General features: G+C 38.0%; 1 non-coding gene across 1 annotated transcript; it reads right to left on the bottom strand.

The window, feature by feature from the left end:
• Positions 1 to 2,983: 2,983 nt before the first annotated feature.
• TRNAV-CAC (transfer RNA valine (anticodon CAC)) lies at positions 2,984 to 3,056 on the bottom strand. Its single transcript has one exon. It is a non-coding gene; the product is annotated as a tRNA-Val (tRNA).
• Between the last annotated feature and the right edge of the window lie 14,540 nt (positions 3,057 to 17,596).

Raw genomic sequence — 17,596 nt, 5'->3', positions numbered from 1 at the left:
CGACAATTTAACCCAATTTTACACGATTTCGTCCAGCCACCATTTGTTGCTGTCAAGAATTTCCATTTATCGTGCGGGAACAACGACGAACGGCAACGTCGAGAACAAAAGCTAGAAATTAGCAAGCCGCGAATACGTTTCCCTGCTAACGTCGGTCGAAAATCGACCGAAAGACAGAAGTGACCGACGACGGTGACCTTGCCGAAAGATTCGCCCACGGATCCCAGAGGACAGACTTAATTAGCGCGAGAAGCACGACGACCATTGCCGTTCAATTAATTGGCCGTCCGTCGAGCCAGATAAACCCACGGGTGTATACCCCCCGAGAGCTTCGAATCGCTTCATAATCGTCCGGCACGCGATAGGGAACGACGAACGGATCAAGGTCCTGCCGATTAAAGAAACGAGATTGCTCGGAGAGCTGGTTATTTTCAGTCCGCGAACAACGATCTCGTGGAAGGACGACTCTAAGTGATTTCATGGTACGACGTGCCGCGTCCGTCGCACGGATTTTCGTGGGCACGATCATCCGGGATCGGATCATAGGAATCGGTACACAGTTTTATCGAGCTCTCTTACCGGTGCTTATCGATACTCTTTTTTCACGAACTTTGGATTCATCGTCGAATTGCTTTTTGCGGCGTTGCGGGTGCTGCTTGATTTGATTCTTCGACTTTTTCGACAGATTGATATTTAGACGTCGATTCAGATATCAAATTGACTCTACTCCTCTTTATTTAGATTTAAAAAAATATTTTTATACCATGTCTTAAACTAGAAACCAGACATTTATTTATTTATTTATTTATGTAAACATAGTGAAACTAGAAACGTAGTAAATTATTCTTTTAATTTTTAAAATGTTCTTGTCTTCACAGGGGTGTAGATGTCCTATCGATCTTTAAAAATATTTTTATACCATGTCTCAAATAACAAATTATTTTCGTACATAGACATTCATTTTGGACAATTTTTTAAATTGATAATAATGCCCTTCCAAATGTAAAGATGCCTTTTCGATGTCGTCCTTAAAAATATTTTTATACTACGTCTAGGTATTGTAAAGTAATATTAAATTATTTTTGTACGTAGATATTTATTTTGGACACTTCACTGAAACTTAGTAAATTATTTATTTATATAGACATTTCATGTTCGACAATTTTTTCAATTGATAACGTCTTTACATAAATAAAGATACCTTTTTCGACGTCGACTTTAAAAATGCTTTTACACCACGTGTTAAACAAGACACTAAACAAATTATCTGTGTACGTAGACATTTATTTAGACGACTTTTAAGAAGCTAATATTTTTCCCAACGAGAAAATGAATTTCTCGTATAAATTTAAACTAAAATAAACAACATTAAGACACATTTCGAAAGCACTCTGAACCAAGTAAATGATTGCGAGCGATTTAAACAAAAAGATAACAGAATTATATGACAACGAATGATCTTTTCCCGAAAGATTATAAAAACGGTCCCGAAAATTGCGAACACGCAACGCAGACGGTCGCGCGCGCGCGAAGCTGATTCGAAACCGGCAATCTAATTGAGCGGAGGCTGAATGAAAGAAATCGATTGGAAGGATCGCGGTCGACGAGACAAAGGGTTGAGGGGGTGAACGGAGCCCGAGGTAGTTTCAATTGAAGGAGCGAAACCGTCCAAGAGGAGGACAGTTAACAGGCAATTAATAAAGCGACGGACGGAAAAAGAAAGAAAGCTGGCCGTGTGGGAACGAGATGGCACGACCTCGAAGGGCGCGGTCGAGTTCAGGCTAGACTGAAGCTGCCCTTGTGCCTAACCGACCTTGAGACAGCCCGTTTCGCCATACCCTGACTCCACCGGCCCCATACCACGAACGCATCCTCCTCTCTTGCAACACAAAGAGACTGTCCTCCTCGACGGTAGTCACCTCCCTGCCAGGAATTTTGCAAATGGAATTTCATCGTTTCGGGAAGATCGTCCTCCGAGGAATCCTTCGAATAGACGCCGGCCTATTCCCGTCGACCCTTTCGCGTCCTTGCCGATTTTACGCAATACTTCGTTCGCTCGCTGGTCGGCTAATCTCGTGTTCTACTAGCCTCGTTTTTAAGATAAATAGATTCGCACACCGAGTACTGTATTTTTAGCAACAAACAGCTTTGAAATACATTTTATCAGTTATTTACTTGGATAGCACAATTAATGTGGGCGGCGTCGCTTAGAGTGCAAATAGATCTGAGTTATTTTTGGATGAACGGATTTTATCTTCGCCGTGGTAAATGTTTGACGAGAACTTTGACGCTAGAACGATTTGCAAATGTTTGGAGAGTACTTTTATTCTTCGGTTTACTCTAGGCGCGATGATCAACAGATCGGTAGATTGTTCTGCTTATTTGAAGATGATTTATGGGTTTTATACGTTTCGCGATATCGCATAGAATTCAGTATGGTCGCGGTGAAAATAATTATTAGGTTTCTGTTATGAGAATAACATTATTTGATTTCTGTTGTAAGAATAAAATTATAAGATTTATCATAAGAATAAAATTATAAGATTTGTCATAAGAATAAAACAAGATTTGTCATGAGGATAAAATTATAAGATTTATCATAAGAATAAAATTATAAGATTTATCATAAGAATAAAAATATAAGATTTATCATAAGAATAAAATTATAAGATTTGTCATAAGAATAAAATTATAAGATTTATCATACGAATAAAAATATAAGATTTATTAAGAATACAATTTATTTTAAGTTTGGAAGATCTTTGTGTGAAAAATACTTATGAACAATGCATTTACTTATTTTTAAAGGCATTTCTAAAATTAGAGTTTTTATTTTGCACATGGTTCCAGTTTGCGATACTGTGATCACAAGTAATGAGATTTACAATAGCAGTAAAAATATTTTCTCGTTTATTTCGAACTGTTTCATGGCGACCATTGTGTTTGGAAAAATTTGCAATTATTAATGAAAGAAAAAAAGAAATGTTTCCGCCCGGGATCGAACCGGGGACCTTGTGCGTGTGAAGCACACGTGATAACCACTACACTACGGAAACGATGAAGTCAAACCTCTCCGTTATCGGTAAAATCGCCGAGGCCTAATCCACTTTTAAAGAAACAGACGCGATAATTAATTATAACGAAATATCATATTACGTACGGTAAATATATGTCTACTTTATAACAGCAATCATTTCTATCAATTTCTGTAGCAAACATACATAATATAAGTATATAATCACATATAATTATAAAAAATATACAATTTCCATAGTAAACAAAATATATAATTTCTACTTGAAACAAAGTAATTTAGACTACGCTATTAAACAAGTTATAAACAAATAATACGCCAGAACATATTTTTTTAGTTACATATTTGAAAATATGTATCTGCGTTCCTCTCTGGTCTTAAAAAATATGCTCGACCTGCTGTAATTCCACACCTATCTCTTCTTCTAAAAAAGCTAAAAGGTTCCATAAAGTTTTTATTCGATCAGCAATTGACCTGTTTCCATGAAACGTTGATTATACAGATTCTAAAACATCTGTTTCATCAAGGCAGTTTCTAAAAAAGTTGTTAAAGCCATTAAAGCATTTCTGGCTATAAAAATTCCGCAGACAAAAATATAAATCAGTAGTACAATTAAAGTCTTCCATAAAAATGCCTAAGCTTTCTACTCGATTAGCAAGTGATCTTGTTTCCATAAAACGCTCATTATGCAGATTCTAAAATAGAATATTCTATTCTATCAAAGCAGTTTCCAAAAGATTTCTTAAAAGTAACATTTCATCCCGTAGAAGCTCTCCCTGATCAAAATCATAAAACAAAAATTATAAATAAAGTCTTTAGCCACTGCTAGAACAGAAATTGCGAGGAAGCGCGACAGCCGAAGCACGCTTAATGCAGTCAACGAAATTCAGTTTGCTTTCTCCGTCCATCACGATGTTGCAGAAACCCGCTATCCGTCGCTGCGATTTTTCTTCGAATCTGTACGCTTCTGATCGGAATTCCGCCGATCCGGCGCAGCAGCTGTGCACCTTGCGATTCGACTTAGCAGCTGACTGCTGTTCAGGAGTCGGACCACCGTCGTCGCGTTACCACGTAGGATAAGTCACACGAGGATCTTCGTGTTACGCTTTCGCTGTAAACCACCACGGAATTGCCACAACGCAAGATTGTCAGGTTGCAAGGCGGGAGGATAGGTTTTCGTAGCGTCTCGGAAATTGGCAGCGGCGCGGCGTAATGGCGCGACGCGAGGCGAGGCGAAGCGGCGCGCGACGGCCGGCTGCAAAACGGCCGCGATTTTCGCATAATTGAGAGCCACGACTCGTCGTGATCACGACTGGCGATGAAAACCCGTGCCAGAGAGGTTGATGTTCTCGCAATAATAGAAAGCCACGGTTCTCTCGCGGGCTAGACGCGTTGCTGCATCGCGTTGTCGCCGCGGCCGGCGAAACTTTTACTTTTACCGGGGAGAAAGTGCACTCTTGCTGCTTCTATCTCCATTCCGCTTGCATATACGGTTAGAACGCAACGCGCCGTGTAATTCGCGTTCTAGCCGGGCACGCGTGCGAACGGAACACGCCGGTTTAATCACCTATTTTGTTTAGTACCGGCCGTTTCATAGCGCGCGGACTAACGAACCCGTCGACGACAACCCAGCCTTTTCGGTCTGCCGACAACTTTTACTCGGTGCACCACGCTCGATCGATCGATCGATCGCGGCTCTCAATGGAAAAATAAATATCGCCGTTCGACCACATTTTATTTTCCATCCGCCAATTAATTGCGGCGAATTTATCGAGCAAGCGCGTTCCGATTTTATTTACTTTGCTATTTGTTCGCATCGATCGCGATGGTTCGTGTTTGCTTTCTTTCTTCGAATGATATAATTAACAAACTGAAATTAATGGATCCGTTGATCTGGGACACGTTTTATGTTTGCGATGTTTCGCTGCGTTCGTTCGCAGCTATTGCAAGAAGCTGAGGAGCCGCGTTTGCTTGCTTTCTTCTAATTGTTTTAACAAGCTGGAAGCAATGTATCGATGTCTGAGATGCGTTTCATTCGATGTTCGACTATGCTCGTTCGCGTCAGTTGCAAGAAGTGAAACTACGTTATTTTCCTTCGATCAGTGATTTTAATAAGACGATATCGATATTCGAGACACGTTTCATTTGATATTTTACTCTGTTTGTTCGAATCGATTGCAACGAGCGCGACTGCGTTGATTCCTTTCTTTGGATTCTTCTAACGCGTCCGCTGCTCTAAGTTGCACCCGTCTGGTTTTTTTTTTTTTAGCTGAATCGATATTCTAACGAACGCGGTCTTCGTTTTCTTCTTTTTTTTTGTGAATTCGAAGCGATTCGAGGATTTCGCTTTGAAGAGCGCGAGAGGATCATGCATGCCGACGTCCAGCAACGTAACGTGATTTTCCCGTATTGTGATTCAGGTTTCGCTAAAAGGAAGGATCGATCAATATTTCACAAAGAACAACGCCGTTGTTCCCAGAAAGTGTCGGACAAAGGAACACGTATCGAACCCGATAGCGCAGGTCAGTTCTATTTATGTACGAATTCCTTCTCTTCCCGTGGAAGCGGGACCAGCGAGTCATCGAAATCTTTTTTGTTCGCGCGAAACAACCAGACCGTGGCGCGGGAAATTATGGTTATGACGGAATTGGATTCGCGACGCTGTTGTCTACGAATGGCCGACAGCGGGGGGGCTATTCTTCGGAATTCTTTGCACGGAATTGCAAATTATTCGGAATTCTTTGCATAACAAGAGATTACAAATTACATTCGGAGTTGTATTCGCGCGAGATGACAAATTTTACAAATCTCCGGTGAAATATATTGTAAACAGAAGCGGAATTTCTTCAGATTTATTTTAAGATCGCTTTATGGAGGCGATAATTAAACGGGACCGTGATTTCTTAAGTTCAGAACGTCGAGGTATGTTGAAAACGAAATTGATACGTTTCTCTGATAAAAAGAAAAATTGCACACATTTTACAGTGAAATAAAAAAGATTTAATTCTCGAGAAAGATAGATTATTTTGGTTAAACGTCTGCGAGATTGCATACCTTTCAAAATTCCAGGAAAACTTGTGGTGTTAAAAGGTTTCAAGTATTTAATTTGTAGCGCTCGTAAAATGCTAATTGCAAGAATAATACGTATTAGAAGAGCTCCGGTGAAAGTTGCTAGGGTGTATCATCTTTTGATTCTCAAGGCGAGCTTCTGTCGATCCCACCTATGCGGGATGTACGAAATAAAAGGACGTTTGGTCGCCATCCCTAATTGTTTCTGAGAAATCAGGTTGAAACAGCTTTCACGGACCACCCTCAACGGAAGTTGCAACACGGCCCCGACATATTCTGTATTTTCACATATTAGTAGACTGCGGAATTTTATGGGAAATGAAAAATGTGTGCACTAGTTGCAAGATACAGGAACGAGGTTGACATTTATTTCATGTTTTAATAAATTTCAATAGCTGAACATAGTGCAATTGGACTTTGAAACGCTTTCAAACGATTTCATTTTCTTGCATCTATTTTTAAATTTATTTATTTTTGTCATAAATGCATAAAATCCGCAATCTACATTATAACTATAAATTGATTTACATTGTGATATTGTGATTAGGATAATTATAAATTGATTTACATTGTGAATTATAGGATAGCTATAAATTGATTTACAATATGAACTATAGGGTAACTATAAATTAACTTACATTATGAACTATAGCATAACTATAAATTGATTTACATTGTGAGCTATAGAATAACCATAAATTGATTCAATCCGCAGTCTATATTATAACTATAAATTGATTTACATCGTGAGCTATAGTATAACCATAAATTGATTTACATTGCGAATTATAGGATAGCTATATAAATTGATTTACAATATGAACTATAGAACAACTATAAATTAATTTACATTGTGATATCGTGATTAGAATAATTATAAATTGATTTACATTGTGAATTATGGGATAGCTATAAATTAATTTACAGTATGAACTATAGAATAACTATAAATTAACTTACACTACGAACTATAACATAACTATAAATTGATTTACATTGTGAGCTATAGGCTAACCATAAATTGAATTACATTGTGAATTATAGGATAGCTATGAATTGACTTACATTATGAACAATACAATAACTATAAATTTATTTACATTATGAACTATGGGATAGCCGTGAATTGATTTAAATTATTAATTACAAGACAACCATAAATGAATTAATATAAAATTACCGATGTAATTGATCTACGACATTAAAAGCTGCATTAAAACGATAAACTTCGACAACTACGACGTGATTGAACATCGTAGAAGATTTTCGACAACAATACAAGGGAAGAGAAGAGAGACGGTAAAAATCGGTTGCGATATGATCGGCCGACGTTTGTGCGCGCTCGCCAGACAATCGGACGATGCAGTATGCAATAGATGCAACACGCCGCGCCGCGCGGCTAACGACCGGCCGGATCGTTGCTCCAACCAGGAAATGAAATGAACCGTGGTGGAATTGCACGTTTTCTCGCGATCGTGGCTACGGAAAGTGTGTCACCCCTTAAATGGGAAAAGTACAATGCCCGTTAACGCTCCGTAGACTCATTAACGTCGTGCCAGGAGAGCCGAGAGTGACTCAGAGATCGGGGGCCTGAACGTTGATTAATGGCGATCGAGAAATCTGCCGTGGCGAACATAACCGTACCCGTGTCATTTTAATTGTTAATACCGCCGCCCGCGGGCTTCTGCCATCTAAACCCCCACAATTCTTCGTGTTGCACGAGCTAAATTAGCTCGACGCGCTACGTTCGGTAACCGTATCTAATTCCGAGCGCAGACTCTGCCGAAGAATAGCCGGATCGATCCGTTCACCGTCATTAAAAACTCTTGCGTTGACAATCAATATTTTCCACGGCGTTCGATGAGGTAACAAGAGGTACAGTGATTTCTCCCAGAAATGCTCGGAGATCGGAATTGAAACCGGCAGATCCCAGAATGCTAAGTCGCGATTCTTCGGGCCTCGCTGCTCGTTTTCAGAGAAACTCGGGACAGTCGGCGAAAAAACCGGCGATCAGCATGTCGGTGTATTTTAATATGAATATATAGTAATGCTAGAATAAATGCGATGACTTAACTTTTTTATTTCTACTTTTTTTCCCACGATTTGGAAGCAATTCGGAGGCCACGTGCCACTATTCGAAGGCAATTTCGAGGTCACATGACACGATTCGAAGGCAATTAGGAGGCGACATTACACGATTCGAAGGCAATTCGGAGGCCACGTGCCACTATTCGAAGGCAATTCGGAGGCCACATGACACGATTCAAAGGCAATTAGGAGGCGACATTACACGATTCGAAGGCAATTCGGAGGCCACGTGCCACTATTCGAAGGCAATTCGGAGGCCATATGCCACGATTCGAAGGCAATTCGGAGGCCACATGACACATTCCGGGAATTCGTCGAATCTTAGCATCGACGTAGCAATAAATTACATAGGCGTAGCACAGGGAAATTCACAGCAACCCGAAATTTGGCATTTCCGGGAGAAATTACAGTACCTCGAGTCGAACCTAAAATGGAAGTTAGATAATTATTAATCTCGTTATATCACCTTTGGGACGAGTATAAAAGATTAAATAAATAAATAACGACAGATAAGAACCGAGCAATCTACTATCGTTATTTCACCTTACGTCAATAATTAAAATCTTATTTGTCTGCATGATGACTGGACTACCGGTTTTATGCATTTAGGCGAAATGCAGAACAGCGAAGACGTTAGAAGAATTTACAAAAATACGGTCACATTGTTTTCGAGAAAAGGAATAAACTGCTGTTTTGCTGGAATTTGTTTCAACGAAAGCAGACGACTTTAATTCAGCATAGAGATCATTTTGCTTCGGCTATAACGATTCTGAATTGATTTTCGAACAGGAAAGTGTCTGTCAAGCGCATGTTGATACCGGTTATTGACATAAGCGTTAGGGTGTCGCCGTACAAACGCGGGGAATTTCACCTTGAGTATAAATTCGACGAAGGAACGTGATCGTAAAATTCCGTGTAAAATTAGACACGATACTGCACACATCAGACTTTAAACGTCGCGCCGTGTCGCGGGAATCGACGAGTCACCGATATCGGCTGTCACTCGGAACATGCGATTCTGACGAGCCGGTAAAAGAGGCATCGGATCGGAGGAGCGTACAATAACTTTCTCCCATGAAGACGACCGATAAATGGTATCAATTATCCATAATATTTCAGAGGAGCGATAATAATAAATAATGCAGAACTCTGCGGGATGATTCGTAACAATGGTTGGAAATTATTATTCATAATACTTCTCACGATTCCGTTCTTTAGAAAATGTTACGCACCTTTGAAATTGTTTATTTTTCCGTGTTTTGATCTATACCGCTCAAAGGCAATTATAGGGTTACTTTAGAGTGCCGTAACTTTGCGAAAAAAAATCGCAGCCGCGTTTCTTTTCTTTTCAATTAAAGGGGAAGGATCGAACTTCATTTCACCGTAAACGGCATCCCCATGAAAAATTTTACAAAGTCCGTGCATTTCGTCAAACTTGGCAATTTTCAATACGACAAACAGATCTCACATTTGAAGGATTACGGTGGACAGCGTGTATCGAGATTAAAATCCAGAAACACTATCTTAAAGTAGAGGTTCCAAGCTTTAATTTAAGAAAAAAATCATCGTTCTGTGATGATTTTTCGCGCAGTTGTCGTCAGTCAAAGTTTGCACTTCGTGATCACGAAAAAGTGACGATTAGTCAAATTCATGTATAAAACGAGAATGGATGAAAATAATGGAAGAATATTTTGCGCAATTATTTTTGATGAACGTACAAGTGTTGAATAAAATGATTAAGATATTCTATAAGAGTTAACAAGAAGTTACGTTGCTCCCAGCGTGTTAAAGCTATTGATACAATGCCGCACTTAATTTGAGAATCTGGAGATTCATGTATGCGGAGTTGCGCGAACATCCGCGGTCTAATTGTTATATTAGGTAACAGCTTTCGTCGCTGGGACTCTTTCTATATTGATATTCGTGACAGAGTCGTTAAAGGGGAACGCGCGTAGTTAACAATGCCCGAACGGAGGCAACCGAGTGAAAGACAACTCCAGCAAAACCGAAAGTTCCACCGCACGATCTACTTTCCATTACGGGCGCGTGGCTAATTAGGTTGGTCCCTTTCCCAGAAACACGTCCCTTTCCATAGTGCACGCATTTTTCTGACCGCCGATCTCTAGACCAACGATTTACAAAATCCATACCCACCGGTGAAACATGATACACACGTGATCGCCCCACCCTGTTTCATAATCGGTCGTGAATCAGCTATTTTAAAATGGAATTATATATATATGTATATATGTATATATACTTGGGAACTTCTCGTGGGAAAATAAGAACGACCATCGATTGTTCTAAATTAAGATCGATCGAAATCACAGCGATACGTAGATTAGAAACTAGAAAAAAGACAAAAATTGTAACGAAGTCCGTTCGAACCACTAATCCCGAAACGATTTATTAAAATGATAAATGCAGTCCCTCGCTAATTACCATTTTATCACACGATCACAAAATCTCTCAATTTTATCCTCCCTTTGTCTAAATTGTCAAACATCGCGCCATTTATTCAAAACCGCGGGAAAACATGATTAATTATCATGATTTTATTCATTCTTTTCATTCACTTTGTTAATCCGTCTCAGAGAAATTCACCAATAAGTATCTAATTCGTTGATGATAATAAATTCGCTAAAGGCTATTCAAGACTTGCATGCGAAATGAAAATGTTCTCTACGAATTGCGATAATTACTTATTCTTTAATCTATTTATCGTTTCTACTGTTTTAAATTCTACAGTCTCGTTTGAGTCATAAATGCATAAAATCCGTCGACTCGCAACGATAAGTACGATTGTGCAAGCAACTGCAGACATTTTGAGATATTTAGCGTTTCTAATTAAAGTTGATTAAATAAATATTTAATCATTCAAATATAATAGTGTACAATAAGATAAAATATAGGTTAAAATAGATAACGTGAAATAGACTGAAATAGAACGTAATCGACTGGAATGGTGAATAATTATAGAAGCAGACGAATAGTAATACAGTAATGTCTCTCTAATTGACGTTCATTTTCATTCAGAAAATGGACAATTTGGGAAGAGGAGATACGATTATTCAAGCCTTGGCGGTTAGTTTTTATAGTTACCGATTGTCAACTACTATAAAAACGAGCTGCAAGGCTCGAATAATCGTATCTCCTCTTCCCAAATTGTCCATTTTGCAACACAATTTCGGCGTCAATTAGGGAGACATTACTGTAGTCAACAGATAGAAAAAGAAGAGAGTTAATACAAATTAATTATATTAAAATGAAATAAAATAAAACAAAATAAAATAAATTAAATTACGTTAAACTGAAATAAAAGAGAGTGCAATAAATATTTATAACGACGGAAGAACGAAGCCGGAGGACCGAATATCTCGCGGAAGCATCGAGAGGCGCGATCGTCCGCGGCGACGACGAGCAGATCTAATTTCTCCTGTGCCGATACAAATGGCGGCGATCAGTGTTCCGCCATTGCTAAACGTCGAGTGTAAACAAGGGTTTGATTTCTCCGCGGACAAAGAGGCTCGTTACAATAAAGCAGACTCGTTACAAGCCATTCGAGCGGAGAAAGTCAGCCGGTGCCGCCTCATCTTCCTGGATCGGCGGTGTCGTTGATCCACGAGCCGAGTCGAGCCGAGTCGAGAGCCGGCCGAAGAAAAGTAAGAGTCTCGAAGAAAGTGCACGAGCACCCGACGCCGACGACGTAGACGAAGACGACTCGCTCTGACCCAGTGGCATCTGCGGAGTTTTCTGAAAGCGGGCCGGCTGTGAAGAGGAGGTGTCGCAACCGCCACGGGGGCCCCCTTCGATAGAACTCGAGTAATTGAGGCGTGGGTGACCCGCTGACCCCGCAAACGGCGGAGAGAGAGTAGCCTGTGAAACTCTAGCATCTCTAGACGCTCGTTTCATCTTCCTGGATCCCAGCCGAGAGCGGATTCGGAGCGCGCCGTGAAAAGCCATCGGGGGGATAGCCTGAATTTCACCTGACCCACGACTCGTGCACCTCGTAACCACGGCGCAACGGCAACTTTTCGTCATTCTTCCGGCGATGCGCGGCTTCTCGTAGAACGAGGATGAAAGTTTCGTCTAAATTAACACTTTCACGAGCGCGCCGAAAGCCTCGAAAATTTCATAAAATTATAGCGTCTCGTGGAAGAAGGAGAGGAGGTGAGACGCGTTCTTTTAAAATTGAAGGAGGAAAAACATTGTTTTGGAAATGTACGAGAAAAGAGGTTCGTGGAAGAATGAAGGACGGGAGATGTTTTTTCAGAGATTGATAGAGCAGAGAAAATTCTTAAAAATTGAAGAAGAAAGGCATTTGCGAAAGGACGAAGGAAGGATTGCGTTCTTTTAAAATTGAAGGAAGAAAGACATTTTTTTTAAATTGCGGGAGGAAGGATATTTTTGAAAGAATGTACGATGGAAGAGATTTCTTAAAAATTATACGGGAAGAGACACTTTTTTTTTTAAATTATCACACGACAAGACATTTTTTTTTTCTTGTACATGACAAGACATGTTTTTTTAATTGTACATGACAAGACATTTTCAAAAGAATAAAAGAACAGAGACACTTTTAAAAGAATAAAAGAAGAAAGACATTTGTAGAAGATTGAGAGAAGAAATACATTTTTAAAAGATTGAAAGAAAAAATATATTTTTAAAAGATTGAAAGAAGGAATACATTTTTTAAATAATAAGAAAGGAAAGACATTTCTAAAAGATTGAAAGAAGAAATACATCTTTAAAAGAATGAAAGAGAAAGTACATTTTTAGAAGATTGAAAGAAGGAAGACATTTTTTAAGGGTTGGAGGAAGAGAAACATTTATCGAAGATCGAAGTAAGCAATTCAGAAAACGAACTTCTCGTGAAATAGAAAGTCGAAGGTGTTGCAAGTCAATTAGTACAGAATAGTAAATGCTTTAGTAAACTGGTTAGTTATCTGGTGGCACAGCATGTATAATACAATACCATAACATCACGTGTTTATATGAAACCTTTAAGGACATGCGAAGGTCACTCGAATTGTTGCATTATCGGCACGAGAATGTTTAAATACATTAGCTGCCGTTGATATTCCTTGTAATTGTTACAAGCGAATAATTATTCAGCCGTGTGAGTAAATATGCGCTTTAAAAGGAGAAACATTTGGTTGGAAAAAATATAATCGCACTTTGTATCGTTACTATATATATATATATATATATATATATATATATATATATATATATATATATTAAATATTATATATTATATATAATAATATTATATATATATATATTAAATATTATATATTATATATAATAATATTATATATATATGTATATATATTTAGCTTACTTTTAATTTTTAATACATTTTAAAGCAAAAGATAAAATAATTAAGTATCGCGGCTTTCGACTTATGTCTCTTTATCGAACGATTTCCGCGACGGTTGCTTTAGTTACAGAAATCGAAGCCTGTGGCCGACTGTAAAATCGAGGGAATCGATAAAACTGATGAAATCGACCACACGTTGATCAATCGAGAATGAATTACGCGGCAATTTCAAGAAATAATTGTTGCCGGTTAATCACGTCAAGGTCCCGCGAGCCATAAATATGCGCAACAAGGCCACGATACGTGAATTACAATTCTTATCAATTCTACGCACGGCAAGGTCATCCGTTTATTATCAACAGTAGTGTGTCGCTCCTAATGTGCTTACGTATGTTCTAGTGCCTCAAGACGAAAATATAACACTTATCTGACCAGTAGCCGGCAACTGGAACTTTTACACGTTTCGCTCTTCAAAACTCGTCGGACTGCGAATACATACATGCATACTAATTGAAGACAAAAATTCCGTTCTACATTTACGAAGATTATTGTTGATCCAGTCGAGTATATTTTTATACAATTCCACGAATTCCCACTAACATAGTTCTCGAAAATTGCGAACACAGCGCGTGAAATTCAGTTACATTTCAAAAACAAATTTTTGCTCGGCAAATGAATTAGAAAATGAGTATAATTGGCACTTTTTTTCGATGGCACGTGTTGTAGGCAGTTGGAAGATTAACTGGAATCATATGTCACGAACTTTATATCACTGTGCCTAAAATATCGGCCTACGAGTCGAGCGAAATACTTCTTATGATAAAAATCGTATGGTGCCGCTAAAAATAGTGTGAAATGATACACCAGCGAATTTGATTATGTTCGGTTGCCCACCAATGGTATCAAACACGATAACCGCTGTACGAAGTAATTAGGTCACCTAATCTCGAATACTTTATTAATTTTAATTTACTTGATTGACGTGGGTTCTGTTATAAATAAGGTATTCAATTTTCAAAAGGCTTTTCTAGCTTGATATCTACGGAGCCATTGCTTCAACACAGTTGTCATGAACTTTGCAAGCATAATTTATATACACAATAATTCAGAATAATTCAGACTAATTCGGAATAATTTGGAATTACTTAGAATAATTCAGAATAGTTCAGAATAATTCAGATATAATTCAGATATAATTCAGAATAATTTGGAATAACTTAGAATAATTCAGAATAATTCAGAATAATTCAGAATAATTCAGAATAATTCAGAATAATTTAGAATAATTCAAAATAATTCAGATATAATTCAGATATAATTCAGATATAATTCAGATATAATTCAGATATAATTCAGATATAATTCAGATATAATTCAGAATAATTCAGAATAATTCAGAATAATTCACAATATTCACAATATCCGCAATAATTCGCAATAAAATTCATTAGCAGAAGAACGAACACAAACATTGATAAACTACGAAAAACGCTCTTCGTCTGTTGAATGTTTACTGTTTCTACATACTCTCAATATTCATTATTCATGGTGGCGTGATATTATCTGTCCGTCATTGGTCTTATTAATTCGCTGTCGATAAAACAATTACAAACAATTCAGAAAATATCTGATTTCACATTTAAAGAAAAATGTCACAGAAATCAAATTTAAAATAATGAAAAGTATGTAGCCGCGAAATTAGAAATTCTTGCAAAACAGTTGAAATGTCTGTAATCGCAAAATTATAAATTCTTCGAAAATAATGGAAATATCCGTAATCGCAAGATTATAAATTCTTGCAAAACAATGGAAATATCCGTAATCGCAAAAATTATGAATTCTTGCAAAACAGCGAAAATATCTGTAATCGCAAAATTATAAATTCACGCGATGCTCAGATATACACTTTTGAAATGCTGCTACATTTCCGATGACAGCATTAATTTCTTGCTGTCAGAAGTAACAAAGCGACAGAAGTAACAAATTGGATTACAAACGGTGGTTCGATCACACTAATTGCTTGCGAAACGATTCGGCGAAACGAGCCGACACCGGTGGCCTAATGAAATTACAGTTTTTCTGCCGGCGGCGTACCGTTAACAGTTTTTGGGGCATTAGCCGGCGACAGACGTTGACGTAACCGCGTCTTGCGAGCCGGAGCGACAAACCGGGACAACTAGACGCGACCTACATATTGTTTTGACTGTGTTACACAACCTGCAAACGAGCCCGGGAACGGTCAACGACCGCCTTTTGTCGCCATGTTGTGAAAGCGTGTGCCGACACACCACGTGGGCCAGCAGCGTCGCGTACTACTGCTCCGTCTATCGAATTTGTCGGACAGGTCTGACAGTAACTGTCCGTTGTCACTGCAAGCTCGGCCGAATCTGGTGCGCTGCACTGCGAATCTATTTGCAAAGCCCCAGCCCAGTTTCGATTCTTCATGAAAATCGAAATCCAGCGTTTCCTCCATCGACGAAAATATCTCCTGTGGTAACGATTAGATTGAAGCTGTTATTACATATTTTATTAATATAAACATTTTCTTCAATTTCAAAAAATGCTAAAGCATTCCTTGTGGCAACAATAAAACAAAGATATTGTTACATGTTATTAATACACCCTTGTTCTCTCGTGTTTCAGAAATGTTTTTCAACGACTAAAATATTTCTTGTGGTGACAACAAGATAATTTTGTGAACATTCATATTTGCTTGTATTCGACAAATTTCTTTCGTCGACCGAACAGTTAGTTTTCATTGAAAACGATTTTGGAATTTAAGTAAATAATAAGAAAGCCTGCATTTTAAAATGAAATGAAAATTTGGATCTTAATCTTAGTTGAAACTAAAAAATTTCTTAAAAATAAAAAATAATATAATATAATAATATATAATAAATAATAATATAATAAAAATAAATAAATAATAATATAATATAAATATAAAATAATTCTTATTAATATACGTGTTATTTTGTACGTGCTGTAAATCAATTAAAAATTAGAACAATTTACAGAACTATCTGATCTCTCAACTATTTAAACAATTTAGACCGAGACTATAGAGGTTATGGGGACTGTTAAAAAATAATTTGCATAATGGATGTTGTTGCAAATTCGATGGTGCAGATTTTTTAATTGCTGTACAGTTTTAAAATATTACTGGACTCTGTAAAAGGAATTAATAGCACGGGTAGCACCGAAGTACGAAGCAGAAAAGCATGAAGTACAGAGTACCCTTCTGGCGACCTGAAATTACCGAGAGTTACGCAATGCATTTTCAATAAAGACGATGAGTCTGACCGCGTGTGACGCAAATAGAATCATTGAACGCACATTACCCAATTACATAAGATATTTTGTCGGTGCCGTGATGATGGCCACCGGTCTGTCATCGACACGACGCGACGTGTGTTATGAATCACGACCAATTTGTTCGTTCTGCTTCCTGATTGATCCAAAAGGCACGTTGGAGAAATGTACTGTATCGGTGCCGTTTCTTCCATCAAAATAACACGTGAGCCGCTTCGTTGATTTCCGTTTTATCGGCGACGTGACGATAAATGGAGGAGCTGTAATATTTTAGCGACACCAAGGCTTTGCGAACGATCAATCATCGTTACAGCCTGACCACGCTTGTGCCAAAATCGTATCAAGCTGACTACAATGATCCCGCATAAACAGGAAGTAATATGTTTCTTATTTAGAGCGACGATAATTTGTTTAATTCAATATACCGTTCAAATATTGCTCAAATGTTTAGCATTCGATTTTCTTGCAATCGCAATTTATTCGATAGATTCGCCAGATCATAAATTAAAGATTGGTTTATTTAATAACGTTATTTTTTATTTATTTATTATCAAGGCCGTATCAACAGCTGGGTCAATAGAATTTGTTAATATTCTTTTTACTGTTAGAATACCGTCGAGAATTTTACTAATATTATGATTGAATTACTAAAATAATTATCACGTTTAATTTCACATAATTATCATGATGATCACGTCACACTACAAACTACATGTTTTTAGTATTAACAAATCCTGAACCATTTAAATTACGAAATTTTCAGCGTTCTT

The sequence above is a fragment of the Megalopta genalis genome, chromosome 2 (genome assembly GCF_051020955.1).
Source record: "Megalopta genalis isolate 19385.01 chromosome 2, iyMegGena1_principal, whole genome shotgun sequence".
Lineage (NCBI taxonomy): Eukaryota > Metazoa > Arthropoda > Insecta > Hymenoptera > Halictidae > Megalopta > Megalopta genalis.
The sequence above is the reverse complement of the archived record's forward strand: the minus strand, read 5'-3'. Positions and strand labels throughout refer to the sequence as shown.